Source organism: Rhinatrema bivittatum, chromosome 4, assembly GCF_901001135.1.
Source record: "Rhinatrema bivittatum chromosome 4, aRhiBiv1.1, whole genome shotgun sequence".
In the NCBI taxonomy this organism is placed as follows: domain Eukaryota; kingdom Metazoa; phylum Chordata; class Amphibia; order Gymnophiona; family Rhinatrematidae; genus Rhinatrema; species Rhinatrema bivittatum.
This window is the reverse complement of record NC_042618.1, coordinates 16,664,923-16,681,394: the sequence shown is the minus strand read 5'-3', so window position 1 is coordinate 16,681,394 and position 16,472 is coordinate 16,664,923. Positions and strand designations below refer to the sequence as shown.

At 46.3% G+C, this 16,472-nt stretch overlaps 1 protein-coding gene across 11 annotated transcripts in view; it reads left to right on the top strand.

Moving 5' to 3' along the window:
- Positions 1-16,472, top strand: part of FOXN3 (forkhead box N3) — a 645,757-nt gene that overhangs the window by 390,448 nt on the left and 238,837 nt on the right. The gene's annotated exons all lie outside the window — the stretch shown is intronic.

Genomic DNA, 16,472 nt, shown 5'->3' with positions numbered 1-16,472 from the left:
GAAAACGAAGCAGGTCATTCTCAGATCATGGAAAGCTAATTCCATAAGCTTGGACCAGCTGGATCAAAAATTCTTTTACGAAAAGTAATCAGTCAGACTTGTTTTGGAGTGGGAATATCTAAGAAAAACTGACATTATTGGCGACCTGGGGTGTATTTACAGATGGAAGATTTGATACAAATTGCAAGCCCATGTAAGGAAGGCTTTGAAGACCGTCTTAAGAACTTTGAACTTTGGCTCCTAGTTGCGTGGTGAGTTGTGTAAACTTTTGAGAATCGGGGAAATATGATCCAACGGCAAAGAACCAGAAGTTAATCTAGCTGCAGAATTTTGAATTAATTGCAGAGCCCAAAGGTGGGAGTCGGGCAAGCCTGAAAACAGGATGTTACAGTAGTTGAGCGAAGATAAGATGAGGGAACATCTAAACAGACAGAACAGAACAAAGAGGAATAAGGTAAATATTGAAGAGAATGGGAGAAAGTGAAGATCCTTGAGGGACGCCTATAGTTAAAGAATGCAATTTGTATGAAGAATTACCAATCATTACATAATAAGACTGATTAGAAAGGAAGAACGACAACCAGGAATAAATGGTTGAAGTGATGCCCAGTGCCAGGAGTCGTTCCAATAGAAGAGAGTGATTAAGGGTGTAGAAAGTTGAAGATAGTCAAGCAGGATTAGGAGATACTGAGAACCAGAATCAAAGCCATATTGTCCGGGATACCTAAACTTTCACATGCAACTGTATAATTGAGCAACTTTATTTTGAGTTGCTTTATTTTGGAGATGGTTTCTTCATTCTCCTTTGGGCTTCCAGCTCAGTAGGTATCTGCTTCCACTGGGCTACTGCGTCATGAGCCTTCATTCACAGCTCCCTGGGTTCCCCTCCCCCCCCCCCCCCCCCCATATACCTGCCCTTTTTATATTACCCTCCCTAGTTCACCTAGCCAGTTATTGCAGAGCAATCCTCAGCCAGGGACCACACAGTTGTGGTCCCTAAGTCTAGCAGCAAGGTGTTGCCGTTGTGCAATGACTGGAACTTCCTTCTTACCAAGGGCTGTGAATGCCGCCTCTGCCGCATCACCAGCCCCAGCTGATCTGAGAATTAATCGTAGGGGCTCAGCACTTGGCTGGCCCCAGAAAATGAATATTTTAAAGTTAATTGAGGAAACTTCCAGAGCATTACCCAATTCATTCACTTCGCTGAAGGAATCCATAGGCACCACTCATTCATTTCCTTTTGTTGGACTCTACAGTCTGTCTTATTTATTTCTGGCAATCAAACCAAGTACATTGTCTTTTCCAGTTCTAGTACGTGCCCAACAGCTGCTAGACTCATTTTTTTTAATTGGTTATTTGTATTTACTTTGTAGCTTTTGCTACAAATTCCAGTTGACGCAGTGTATCCATAGATGTAAGTTACCACTGTTTTGGATGTAACTTACCATACTTGCTGGTCCCATGTAACTTTCTTGGTTGATAAGTAGAGGTATTGGGCATCCCAGTCTTCAGATGCTTCACTTAGATATCAGACCGTGTCACTGTCTATGGGATACCAAGGATTCTAACACAGGTTGGTTTGTTTGATTTACTTGTATGCATATCAGTTTTCATGCGCAATTTCCATTTAGCTAAAGTCTATAATTAAAAATCTGTATTAAGGTCATGTTGTCTTTTCAGATGTCAAGGAGCCCATAGGGTAATTTGTTCAAGAAATTGTCATTTCCATGAAAAATAGCTGAGAATTATTTGTGGTGTTTTTAATCTTAATATTTCCCTTCTGATTCATTTTTATTAATCTACTGCTTTTAACAGCAATACCCAGAAGCGGGGGGGAAAATAGGCGCCAAGTTGGCCGGGTTCCTAAAGACCAAGCCCAGAAGGAGATGGCACTGCTGCGGCCATGGGGTACCTGGAAGGAGGCGGCTGCAGAAGGCCTGGGCCCAAAATGAGCCCCTGCGGCCTGAGCTGACCCCTTCTGCTTAGAAGAGGGTGAGGAGAGGAGAGAGAAGGGATGAGATGGGACAGAAAAGTGGCTAGCAAGAGAGGAGAGCTGGAGAAAAGGGGGAAAAAAAACCCCAAAATGCCCCCCATTAAAAAAAAAATGGAGAATAGATAAAACAAACAAACAAACAAACAAACTGAACAAAATAGGGAAAACAAAGCAATTAAAAAAAAGAGTAAAAGAAAGGTGATGAGAAAAGTAACTTTTTGCCCTGGCTTGTGAAATGTTTGGCTAGTTTCCAAGTTTTCGAAATCTTTATTCACCCTGCTAATACCATTGAGGTTTTTCTGTAATTAATCTCTCGTCATTGTCTGTTATGCAAGAGAAGCATTCTGTGGATTGGCTAAGGACGCTTAAGTACCTTTTTAGTTCTCTTTCCCCAGGGCACATGCTCTGGAACTTAGAGAGCTGAAAGCTGATATTGAGTTCCCATCTAATGCAATCAAATTTGGGACTTTTAAAACAGTGGCACTTGTTTGAAGCAACATAAAGATGTACGGTAAGCTGAAGGAACCACTCTTAGCACAGTACAGATGCAGAGCCAGGAGGAGAGCAAGCTCATTGCCGAGAACACGGAGCTTTACCTGCCCTTTGTCTGCCGTGTCTCTCTTCCATCCTGTTCTGAGACCTGTTGGGTCGCTTTGAAATGGTGCCAAGTTGCTGACCCAGGGGTATGAAGAAGGAGGAGGAATAGGGGGATATGAGATCCAGCTGCCAGCAAGTTTTTAACTTGCTGTTTTGGAAGGCCCCCACTCTGCTCACTGCTCCACTCTGTAAAGCTGGGTTCTGGATGCGCTCCTCCCACAGTGACTGGAAAACTTTACGCTTCCTTCATATGTTAAGACGTGACTTGAAAATATGAAGGAGAATTTTTTTTCTTTAAATATAAACAGCTCTAGCCAAAGTCATACCTATGCAAAAACACTGCAGACAAAGGCAAACACACCAGGATGTCCCCAAAATGTCTTTGAAATATCTACATATACAAAAATGAGGAAATATGTCCCAGGCCAGATATCTCCAGATTATCTGCTATTTCTTCAGAGGAGGAATTTTGCAGTATTTAAGGCGTTGTTTGCAGTTCCAGTAAAAGCTTCTCCCCACCCCCACGATCAGTGCTTTCAAACGTTTACATTCACACACGCTTTTTCAGTGAAAGCCTTAAAACACACAAGTACAGTTGAAAAGTTCTCGCTGAAGCCTTTTTCCCTTGAAAAACCTGTGCAGGGTTAAAAAACCCCCAAACTCTACCTCAGCAGCCTGTATTAACGCGTTCCTGATGAGTGCCGCTGGAGCTTCCAACCAGACGTTACGGTGCCGCAGGCACGCGGTGACGGGGAAGCTTCCTTTTGTAGAATTCAGAGAATGTCGTCTGTTTTTGTTGTAGCTTGCGGTTTGCTTGTCGGGTGCCCTTTTGCAACAAAGGATGTTGGACATGAGGAAGAATGGTCTATGCTTCGGTTTGTGTAGTGCTTGAATTGGTTTTTTTTTTTTTGCGTTCCTGGTAGGGGGGGAGCTTGGAGATGTTCAGAATGAGACACAAGGTGTCATTTTAAGTATCGCAGTTAGGATTGTGTGCGTTTTCCTGTTCCCTGGTAGAATGTATTCAGGGTTGGCTTGATGGGTCAAAGAGCGTGGCGTTTTGTCTTTTTGCCATAACTCTTTCGGTAAAGAGAATGCCGTCCAAACACCACCATGGAAGACTGCAGGATCACTTGGGACCAAAATGGAGAATCTGAAACATCCCTAGCTGTAGACTGACCCGCGTGGCCTTCCTTGGTGTTTAAACCCAAGAATAGAAGTGGCTGAGGGCCACCTTACAACTGACCCGGAGCCTTCCCCTAACCCCCCACGGCTTTCCAAGTTCACCGCCATCTGGTCCTTGGCTGCGGAGAGGGATTCTTCCTGTGTATGTGTCGCTATGGCAACGGGCTTGCAGCTGATCTGGAAAGTAAGCAGTTGCTATGGCAACAGAGTTACTGATGTGGCCGAGCCTTTGCTTGCAGGGAAGGGGGATAAGCCTATAAAAGCTAATTCAGATGTAGCATGTGGGATTGCAGTAATGGAGCCACAATACACCCAGAACTAGTCACTGCAGGTAGCGTAGAGGAGGAGACGTGTGTCATACTTACTCAGAAACGCTCCAGGAAGCAGCCTGGTCTTTAAATGCTGCAGTTGTTTTCAGGTTGGGGTGCAGGGGCGGACCAGTTTTTCCTTGTGATATATGTTTTACACAGTTACGCTGATAAATGTTACTGTTGGTACCCAGTTTTCATTTTCATAAATGATCTTTACTGTAATTTAGACCTGTTTGATTATATATTTTAAATGGCCCTAGTCAATCTTTTTTCTCTCTGTGCATTATCACTGAGGCTGTGATACCACCATAAAGAGCGTTTCTGAAGAAGAGAGTGCCCGCCGAAGCCGTGAAGCCCACTGTGAAACATGCTCCTGTTGTTAGCTTATAGAGAAAAGCAGAAGAATCATATTTACGAATAAATGACCTAACATGCTTCTGATTTCTGAAGCCCCAGGAACAGAGGGGCAAATCTGAGCTCAGCGGGTGGCAGGATCGCCTTTTGAGGCTGAAGTGCAGTTACAGAAACACTTTAAGTGACTATTAACCGCAAGGCCTAGCCATTGTGAATTACAAGGACTGTCCCACAGGAGAGAGCCCAAGACTAGCACAGGGACAACAAATGAACCCAAGCACAATGAATATCCTGCAGGCTCCAAATGATTGGAAGCGTTCAACCTTCTCTCTAGAGATGACATTGCTTTGGAGTCCTTATTTCTTCATCCCGCGTGAATGAAAGAGTGGAAAGTGGCAGCAGCATCACGAGAGACCTCACTGGTATTCCCCCAGAATTTGACCTTCCATGCCCATCTGTCTGGATGCTTCTTAGCACCTGTAGCAACAATCTTGGACTCTGAAAGGACACCTTTTGAGAGAGTGCTTCTTGTGGCTGCAGTGTGACACGAGGGTTAACGTTTGCCGGGTGAGTCATTCTCATGTCTCTGTTCCTTATTTACATGGAAGAGACTCCAGGGCTGAGGGTGTCACTGTGAAGTTTCGAAATGGAATGAGTTACAACAGCAATATGCAATCAAGTTTGTCTACCCTAAACTGCTACTTCATATCCACAGTATGCCTTTTTTTTTTTTTTTTTTTTAGTTTTGGATTTGATTTCACTCTTGGGTGGACGTTAGCGTTTACAGTTTTTGTAAGCTCCAGTTACTTAGTCATCCTTGTCCTCAGGAATCTAAAAAATTGGAGCTCGCTGCTGGAACCCAACATGTGCATCACACACGGCTACGTGAAAAGCAAGAATATATCAGCAGAAACAGATAAAGAGCAGACTTTTAAAACCAAAAAGGGTATTTGTAGGAAATGGTGATTTTTATTTACTTGTAATAATACGGCTAAGAGGACTCAATAGAGCCATAAAATGAACGAGCTAATGTTATGAGGACGCTAGACGGTGTTGTTGAATGACCAACTGAACATTTTGTCTGTATTGCATGCCGCATGGCATTCGCCAACCTGCTCGATGACAAGTGAATGTGGAAATAATGGGCGCTGCCTGCCGAAGGCACTCCTACTGTTACCAAAGCTGGGATTCGCTCTGATCTCGGTATAAATGAGCCAGCGAGACCCATGCAGGCTTCTCCCTGGGTCTGCAGAGAGCAATCAAGAGTGGTGGAAAAACGTGGAAGTGGTTTTTGTTGGTTTCCTTCAAAGGCTGTAAAAAGTCTCTATGCTCATAGTGGGGACTTCTTAGCAAAACTCCAGCTTTTAAGGAAAGGATCATTATGCAGTGGTGTGCTCCTGATGCATCCCCGTTTTCACTCCAGCTAATCATGGTCATCAGACGGTTTCTTTAAAACAAAATTCCCCACAGACAATATGTTCCTATAAAAGTTTGTAAGCTGTTACTCATCAGAGGTTTTCTGTTGTTGTTAGGCATGCTGGTAGTGTGTTTGAACTTTTGGCTATTCAGCAGAGTCAAACAGGAAAGAAGCTGTCATAAGGAGATAAATGGTATGACACATTTAGTATTCACTTAACAGTTGAAAGCACACATGAAGATTTTCAGTTGCTCGTTATTACTTTTCTTCTTTCCCAGATGCTCATATCCTGCAGGATGCTGGTTTCTTTTGAGCTATTTCCATCCGGTTCTTTGACTAGTGTTACCAGATGACTATAGGTCATTGAGCGCCGCTCTCCCCCATTCCATGTATGAAAGGACCCTGAGCCATTTGTTAGAATTGTGGACCTTTGTGCTGGAATGAGGTTGGCACCACCTACTGGGAGGGGCCCAGTAGGTTCCCCACTGCCAATTGCCGAAAGGCGATGCAGAGACTGAGCTGGAGTTTCGCCTATACCAGCCCCTTTCCCCACAGGTTGAGCCTTTGGGTTCTGATAGAGGATAAGAGAGGTTCCGTAGTCAGGCTGTGGTCGAGACAGGCGGCAGGCAAGAAGGGTCAGGTCACAGACTAGGGTCAGTACTGCAGATAAGTCCAAGGGACCAAGGTGTTATTGTTTGGGGTAGTTGTGGGTGGATCCTTGGGCCGGTTGCAGATGACCACGCCCCTGGGGAAAGATTCCAAGAGGGACCACCGGTCAGGCTCAGAGTATGGAGACAGACACACACTACTTCTCTTATTAAACAATATATTGAACCATCAGAGGTGGCAGTAGTGAGCTGGAAGCGCCCGGCTGGGCTGTAGTCCCTCAGATACTGGAACAGCGATCCCAGGAAGGCTGAGCTGTAGAGAAACTGAATATAGTGAGTAGGCAGGGTATGCAGAGTTCAGGAGCCCAGGAGCTGGAATGGATTAGGCCCTTGAGGAGCGAGTACCTGGTTCCAGGGAAAGCTCTGAGAGAGAAATGGTAACTCACTGGTGTTGTAGGCAGCGGTGACTTCCTGGCAGAAGTTATATTCAGAAGGAGGTCCGAGAATGTGGGCCCTCGAGGAGCGAGTACCGGTTCCAGACTGCAACCTGAAAGGCAAAAGAGGAGCGGGTACCCCTGGTAAGTCCAAGGAGGCAGAGTAGCAAGGTATGCGGAGAGCGAATCCCATCTGCAGCGATACCTGGAGAAAGCCCTTGCTAACTCGATTAGTTAGTGAATTCAGAGACCTTAAATATCTGGTGCGGATGACGTCATCTCAGGGGGACGCCCCTGAGGTTCGCGCCACTGCTGGTACTTGAGTCGGGGTCGCGCCGTGCATGCGCCCTTAGGCTTCTGGGAAACATGGCGGAGTGCAGCGTCTTGCCGGTCCGGGGACGCCGCAGTAGCCAAACATCCAACAAGCAGAGAGGGAGTCGCCGCAGAGGTTAAGGTGGGTGGGGTGAAGACTTCGGGCAGCGACGGTCGCAACACAAGGCAAGGCTGAAGATACTGAGGGCTGGACGAGGCTGGAGATGAAGGCAGGTCAAGGCTGAAGACACGGTAGGCTGAATGAGGCAGAAGACAGCAGCTAACACTCTAGGCAGGGAGAAGGGCCCATCTAAGGGCCGAAGCAAAACCGTTATACAGTAAAAAAAAAAAAATCTGCATCGAACCCGGAGTTTGCTCCTTAATGCTTGATGGGCCGGCTTGGGCTTTCTTTGGTGCCTTGTGGGAACAGTGGACTGCCTTGACTTGATGCGGTTTGACCTTCTTGAGGATGGTGTTCCGGAGATTTGGGGGGGTGGGGGGGGGGGTCTGTTGATGTTAGTTGCTTGCTTGTAACATATGCCGGGAGTGGGCGAAGAACCACCTCACTTCCGGCTAGTTGTTGTGTTTTTTACTTGACTGAAAATAAAAACCGTTATACAGTAAGGGCCGAAGCAGTTGATGTCACCCAGGGATGCTGCAGCTAAGGTCCCATCGCAGGCCCTTTAAAGGAGGCCTTGGGCATGCTTGGGTCCAACATGCATTGGTGGCGTCTCTCGCTACGTAGAGCGACAGCATTCCTGGTTGTGCGGGGCAGTGGCGGTGAGCTGCTTTGGCGGCGGCTGGTGAGAGTGAGTCTGCGAGCCAGCAAGCGTAGCACCATCTGGTACTGGTGCTGTAATAGCCGCACTGCGCTTCAGCCCCCTTACCCTCATCTGGTGCGGGGCTGAATTGAATTGCAATCTCAGCTCTCAAAGCATGTGGAGCTGTGTCTGCAGTTCAAATCTCAAACTCCCCACTTGCCAGCCCAGAGCAGTCAGGCTAACCCCAGGCTCTCCGTTTGGAAAATCTGTAATTAAGCCGTACAGTCATAGCGATATTTTTAGTTCACATAGTTCATGCTGTATATTATTAGCTTTTACAAATACTACGCTAGAAAAACAATGTTCTCAGATAGTGTTGACACCAGTTTAGACTCCACTGAAATGTTTTCTCAGAACAGAAAAGTGTGCAAGATGCGTAAGGAGAGGTTTTCTGCTGTGAGGGAAAGCCAGGAATTCTGAAAACCTTATTTTTTGGGTTTGGCTGCGTTATTTACATTTTGTGAATCAGTTTCCCGCCACCATTTTCTGCTTGGTTGAGAGAGAGATTATACTGAAACCATATCTAACCTTGCATTTATTTTTCGTGTGTTTATATTTCAGTTCCTCCTCCTGCCTTCCCTCCACTGTGAGCCTTTAGTATTTATTTTCAGCACATCAGCTCATTTCTGTAGTCTTATTATTAAAAGGGCTATTTGAATTATTTTGTCTTCACCATGCAGATCTCTCGCCATTGATTTGTCTGATCTTTTCTGTTTGGAAATGAGAAATTAGTTACTCCTTGTGGTAGTCTTTTTTTTTAATTTGCGAGAGATGCAGGTACTTGGGCTGCTTGTACCTCTGTGAGGTATTGTGTATAGCATGTGATTCATCTATTAATAGTAGCATTGTCTGCCAAGAATTAGCAAGAATAAACCCTGGCTTTCCATTCTTGCAGATTTTCGTGTTTTGAACTAAAAGCACATCATGTGCATGGTTTGTCACGTGATGGAACCCACTTAGAGCAGCAATGCAACACAAGCAGGAAATATTTTGGCTAAAAGTGAACTGGACACTCTTCTCCCCTATTATAAGTCTCTGATTTAGAATTTCCTTCCCATTCAGAGGCAGTGGAATGCTTTTTCGGTTGGGAGAGGCAACCAAACTCCACCCATGTTCCTGCAGTCAATTTTTTATTATTTTACATTTATAGTTAATGGCATACCCTCTTTGCATAAATCATAAGAGTGTAATTATTCATTCCCAGACCAACTTAAATGCTTGATGCTAGAAAACCAGACCAAAACAACATTGCTAACAGAAATGTCAGTACTAAGTGACTATTTTATACTGTATGGAGAGAGAGAAGATCATCAAATAGCAAGAGATTTAATCAGAGACCAAGAAAATGTGAGCTAAGGATATGAGAACAGTCATTTGTTTGGACACCACTCACATGATTAAAAACTTGCAGGCTCCCCTCAGTATGTTGCCTGTGTATGTAACACCTTAACAAGCTTCAGAAAGAAACGGTTGGGTACAATGCACAGTAAAAAGAGCGCTAACAGTAAATTTCAGAGACTGAGTTTATATTTATTTTATTTTTATTTATTTATTTAAGCGTTTGTATATACCGAAATACGTTGAGAACATCATCTCGGTTTACATTTAACTAAACATAGCAAAAGGCTTCACAGAGAACACATATCAAAACATATCAACAATAAACAAGTAATAGAGATTGATAAGTGGGTATGAAGGCAGAAATTTACAATAACAATTATATTCAGCATACTGTACCGTGGGTTAAGAGAGGTTCATTCTTTGTGACCACAGATCCCTCCTCTTCAACACACACACACACACAGCCTTCTAACAATGGGGGCAGAGCAGGATCTATTCCCCTACACTTCACTATACAAAAAAATTCTGATGTCATCTAAGTAACAAATGGAAACGTCCTCCACTACTGGCACATTGTAAAATAATACAAAATCCTGGAAAAGCAATACGCTCAGCATATCTATACCAAATCAGCCATACTACAACAGCATTTCTCATAAGACTCCAAAAGCAACAACTCTGTGATTACACCGGGCTCTAGAACACCAATACACCTCCTGTTTGGAAAACACATTGAACAAGACTGCCTCAGATCCCTACCCAGAAACTACATGCTAGCAGAACATCTGACCTTAGTCACACACTTGCAAAATGGCCCTTAACAAATACAAAATAATTGATCACAAATTAAAAACAGAAATATGCAGACAAAAACTAGAATGGTAACCTCAAGAAGTCAGAGTTTTCATGCAAGGCAGCACTGGTGCACTAGAAACAGACATGCATTTCCTCCTAAATTAAACCAGACCCCGGTCATTGTTCTTGTGCAGAATGAGGGCTGTTATGTTACATAACCCTCACCCCCACAAGAAAAATGACACAGGCTCGGCAGTTCCCATATAATATGGTATTATGTTTGGGCCTCTGAGCCTTTGTTGTTTTTCTTATGGGAAGAGGGTGGTAGTGGGTACAGGAGGGGGGAGAGAGCAACAGGAGGAGCAGTAGTGGGAGCAGGGAGAAGAGAGTAAGGAGGATGGGCAATGGGCGAGAGCGAGAAGAATTGGAGATGGGAAGAGAAGGGGGTATGAGGAGAGATGTAGAGTCCTGAAGAGCAGCGGTTCTCAACCGGTGTGTCACGGCACACTAGTGTGTCGCGAAGCACCGGCAGGTGTGTCGCGCACTTATTACTCTTCTCCCCCCCTTCACCTCAGTGAGACGAACATTGCTACTGTTCCTGCTCGCGCTGTCAGCACATTCAAGCCCCGAGGGGGAACGGCAGCAGTGTTTTGTGGAAGCCAGCAACAGGAACATGACCTTTTCTTCTTCCCGCCCCTGTGGCCCGGAAGAGGAAGTGATGTTTACCGGGCACGCGGGAAGAAGAAAAGGCCATGGAGCAGCAATCACAGCCCAAGGCTCTCCCCGGCCCCGCTACACTCAGCAGTTTTGCCTGTGCTGCGATCATCATGGCACAGAGCAGTCAGCTGAGAATGTGGCCACCGAGATTTCCTGCCGCGTGGCTGTTGGGGAAAGTCGTCCATCAGCTGCCTGGAGCTGAAGATCGGTGCTGGCTGGCCACTTTGCTAGGGGCTGCAGGAGTAGGTGCCGGTGCCACCGCCCCTCTCCCCGGCTCTGACCTCCCTTTCTCTCGCTAGAGCGACACCAGCAAGAAAACATAAAAATAATAATCTGCAAAAAAAAAAAAAATAAAAGGCTGGGGTGGGGAGAAGAAAAACCATAAAATTACATTCTAGGCTGGCTGCGCTGTGCCGTGATGGCGGCACAAGCAATCAGCTGAGTGCTGCCTTCTTACCATTGCGGGGCAGGGAGGTCATTCCTGCTGCAGTTTCTAGCCTGTCAGGACTCTTCTTTAATAGCAGCATACCGGCTACCTTGTGCTATAGCTGCCATTTGTGGTGGGAATGAGTGAGGTGAGAAAGAGAGAGTGAGTCAGCATGTGTGTAAGTGTATGAGAGAATGTGTGAGAGCAAGGGACTGCTCAGGAAAGTCACTGGTGTGTGTGAGAAAGATTGGTCAGGGAAGTGACTGGTGTGAAAGAGAGAAAGAGATTGGTCAGGGAGGTGACGTGTGTGTGAGAGAGAGAAAGAGAGACGATCAGGGAGGTGACTGGTGTGTGAGAGAGAGAGGAAGAGAGATTGTTCAGGGAGGTGACTGGTGTGTGTGTGTGTGAGAAGAGAAAGAGACATCGGTGAGGGAGGTGATTCTGTGTGTGAGAGAAACATTGGTCAGGGAGATGACTGGTGTGTGAGAGAGAGAAAGTGTGTGTGTGAAAGAAAGAAAGAAATAGACTAATCATGGGCCCTAAGGAAGAAGAGCGCGAGGACAGAGCTTCAGCAGCCCTTGCTGCTTCTGGTATGTGCTATTGGCCTACAAAGGAAAGGAATACGAGAATTACTGGAGAGGATACGTAAAGGTGGCTTTTTGAGTTTATCTTTCTTGATTGACTGCCATTTTAATTATTGGGTATTATGTGATGTGTCCGCTTTTAGAAATATTTTATTGGTGTTTGGAGAATTTTTAATGATTGGATGTTATTCCATTTATCAGTTGTTTTGAAACATTTATTATATTCTAGTTTTAGAATTATTTTATATTTCTTGGGGAGACAGACTGAACTGGAAACAGCAAGAAGCCAAACTCTGTATGCAGTAAAACAACACAAAAACATTAGCTTTATGGTCGCTTTATTCTATATTTGGTGAGGGTCTGTCTGTGTTCTGCGAGCTTGTAGTTTCTTGGTAGGGGTTTATAGCAGCTTGGCTTGTTCTGTTTTCCTCATAGGAGGTGTATTGGTGTTTAGGGCCTGGTGTAATTTTTGCAGTGCTGCCTTTTCATAGGTAGGGTTATTACTATTTGAGTTCCATAATGCAGGTGTAACTTTGTGCACATTAATTGTGTACATTATTTCAGATCCTGGAAGTCTGATAGGTGCTATATTTTTGTTTTGCACAGAATGCAGAGTGGCGTTTTTGGGTTTCCATTCCAGTTTCTGTTTCCATATTTGTAATTTGTGGTCTTTCTGTACTTGGTAAAGGTCGATTCTATGTGTGTGACCGAGGTGAAGTATTTTACAAGCATGTAGGCATTTGTATCAATCTTATTTGTTGTGTTTTCTGAATAGAACATGCATTGGTGGTAAATTACTGTTTTTCATAAGGAGGGCTATTGCACCTGTTTATGTTGCTGTTATTGAGATGTCACCAGAAATATCTTTTTTGTATGGTAAATTGAACGGGGAACGTCCTAGTTCTGCTCTGCGCCCATTGTTGGGGGGGTCAGGGTGGATCCCGCGGATGCAGAATGTATGTTTACATTTAGCCCCGTGACGGTCACATGTTCAGTGTCACGCATGTGAGAACCATCTGTCAGGTGTGACCCAGCCGAAAAAAGGTTGAGAACCACTGCTGAAGAGGGAGATTGGTAGAGAGCACGAAGGAGGAGGGATGGGATAGAAGTGGGATACTGAAGAGAAAGAGGAGAGGGGGCTGAAGGGGAAGCAGGAGAGAAAGAGGAAAGGTCTGGGGACCAGGAAGAGAGGCCTTCCCCCAAGAAAAACAATAAAGGCTCTGCAGCCCCAGCATAATGCAGTTCCATGTTGGGCCTGTTGAGCCTTTGGGGTTTTTTTTGTGAGGGGTAGGGATAGGGTGGGGGGCAGAGGGTGAAGAAAAAGCAAAATGTGGGAGCAAGAGGAGGAAGGTGGGAGCAAGGGTAATGGGAGGTAATGGGGCAGGCTGAAGGGAGCAAGGTTAGAGAGAGTTGGGCAGTGGGGGAGAGGAAAGGGCTGGAGCAGTGGAGAGAGAGGCCTGCCCGCCCCCCCGCCCCCCCCCACACACACACAGAAGAAAAACAACGAAGGCTCAGTAGCGCTAACTCAGTAGGCCCCTCAATAAAAATGATGAACTGGCCTCTCGTCTTAGGCTCCTCTTCTTCTTCCTACCCCCAAACCCCTCCTCTCCTTCAGCCCCTCCTCTCTCCCCATCCTCACCCCTGCTTGCTTTCATTCCATACATACCCCATTTTCTCCTCTCATCTCCCTTCTCTCCTCAACTTTGCTCTCTCCCTGCCCCACCTCCTCTCCTTTCCCTTCAGCCTCCTTCTACCTCTCCCACCTATCCCTTGTCCACTATGGGGTAGATTTTCAAAGGGGTACGCGCATAAGATACGTGCGTACCCCCCGAAAACCTACCCCAACCCCCCCTGCGCGCGCCGAGCCTATTTTGCATAGGCTCGGCGGCGCTCGCAAGCCCTGGGGCTTTGCAAAGGGGGCATGTCGGGGGCGTGTCGGATGGGCGGCACAAATGTCGGGGCGGGAGGCGTGATGCCGGCCCGGGGGCGTGGTCGAGGCCTCCGGACCAGCCCCCGGGTTGCGTGATGTCGCGCCAGCAGCCTGCTGGCATGCGCAGATTTACGCCTGCTTTCGGCAGGCGTAAATCTGCCAACAAAGGTAGGGAGGGGTTTAGATGAGGGGAGGTGGAAGGAAAATTCCCTCCAAGGCCGCTCCGATTTCGGGAACAGGCAGCGCGCGCTGGGCTCGGCGCACGCAGGTTGCACAAATGTGCACCCCCTTGCGAGCGCCGACCCCGGATTTTATAAGATACGCGCGGCTACGAGCGTATCTTATAAAATCCAGCATACTTTTGTTCGCGTGCGCGTAAATTTATAAAATCTACCCCTATCAGTTTACCAGAGCATTGCTGGTGGCAGCAGTAGTGGTCATGGAGGCAATGCAGATGCAGTGGCAGCAGCACACAATACAGATCTGAGGCCCGCAGTGGTCCAGCAGCCATGGCCAGAGAAGGCAGATCTACACAAAAGGGAAGGGAAGACCAGGAAGCAGGTCTGGCAGGGGTTAGCATTATTGGCAAGAGGTCCGGAGGCAGCATAGATTACTGCAGACGTCGCTCTGGTGGTAAAGAAGACCTTAATGTGCTAAGTTTGCTCATGGCGGAAGTTAGGGCTTTTAAGTCAGGATGGAGGCGGTCCAGAGAAGGGCGACCAAAATGGTGTGGGGTCAGTATCCGAAAACCTATGAGGAGAGGCTGAAGGATCTGGATATGTACACCCTGGAGGAGAGGCGGTGCAGGGGAGATAGGATACAGACCTTCAGCTACCTGAAAGGTTCTATTGATGCACAAATGTCAAACCTTTTCTGCTGGAAAGAAATCAGTAGAACTAGGGGTCATGAAATTAAATTCCAGGGAGGAAGACTCAGATCCAATGTCAGGAAATATTTCTTCACGGAGAGGGGGGTGGAGGCCTGGAATGCCCTCCCAGAGGAGCTGGTGAAAACCAAAACAGTGAAAGCATTCAAAAGCATGGGATAAATACTGTGGATCCCTAAAGGCTGGAGGATGAGAATGAAGAAAAGAGCGCATGGGGGTAACTTGCTGATGTGGCTTGTACTACCCTTAACCAATAAGCCTTCATTCTGTTGATGCAACTCCATCATTGCTCTCTGCTTCAATGGCAGGGGGAGAAGGGGAACTGGATTCTTACAGCAACCAGTGAGGGCCCCAACTTTTATGCCCTGGGGAAACAAGTATGGGGGTAACTTGCTGATGTGGCGGTTACTACCCGTAACCAGTCAGACTGATACTTTGATGCAACTCAAACATTGCTTTCTGCTTCAACAGCAAAGCATAACGGGGAATTGGATTCAAACACCAACCAACGAGGGCCCTGGCTTTTACGGTGTGGGAGAACTGATAAGCATGGGGGTAACCTACACGGCGCAGCAGATACTACCATAAGCTTACTGGGCAGACTGGATGGACCGTTTAATCCTTTTAAGCCGTCATTTCTATGGTTCTAAGTGTAGTTTCCACTGTGAGTACCACAGAAGGGGGGAGGATCAGAGCCTTTGTGTTTTCTCAGCAGGAAGGGGTTGGAAGAACAGAGACCGACGAAGGCTTTTTGACTTGTCCTTACTGGCCGAAAGTTTGGTGGGACCATGACCCCTGCAACCCACCCTCTTCCGACCCCTGTCCTCCCATTCATCCCTCTATAATCTGAGAATTACTTATGGAATGCAAAATAAATATTTGTTTAAACCTTTAATTTCTCTTAAAATAATCTTGTTTCCACTGGACAGATCCACTTACAAACGTCGTCTGCTCTGAGCATGCATAAGGCAAGGCTTCCCAGACTAGTCCTGGTGACGTCACAGACTATGACTATGCTACATTGGAGACCCAGTGTATGCAGACTTATCTCATGCATGGTCATTGTGAATATCCTGAGAAGCCATGGCATAAGGGCTGTGTTTTCTGTGGTGAAAGGCATCAGCAAACACAAGGATGGAAATTTGAAAGGAAGGCTTAAATAATTGGAAGGGCTATGACGCTTTTGATGTATGTATTGATTTTCTAAATGGTTAATATTTTATTGTAACACGCTTTGGGTGCAAAGGTGTAAAACAAGTCTAAAGATTAGATTTCTGTCCCTTAACCTGCCCTGCTTGTGGGCGAGGGGCAGTGTTCCTTAAAACGGGTTTCTTCACCCATTCTTACATGCAGGGAGAGTGGAACCGGGCCTGGCTCCATGCTGATGGAGGGGGACTTGTGCCTTTAAACTGCTGATGGAGGCAGCATCTCTCTGAATTGCTCATCTACAAGAGGGGCTTTAAACTGGCAGGATTTTGGATTTGATAGTTTCTTCTTTCTCCTTTATAGTTCCGGTTCTATCAGAACCAGGGCTGGAATCTGGCACCACGAGCCTTCGTTTGCAGCTACCCGGGAATTTAATCCCTATTTTATCTCTCTCCCAACTTTGGTCCAGTCCTCGCAGGAACGTTTCTCAGTTCAGAGGCCTTTTGGAACCCTACAGCCCTGGACCCGAAATCCGGCTGCTGGGTGTTGTCATGAGTTAATGACTCCATCCCCCCCCCAGGGGCCTTTGATTGGGAACGGAAGAGCTGAGAAGGGAA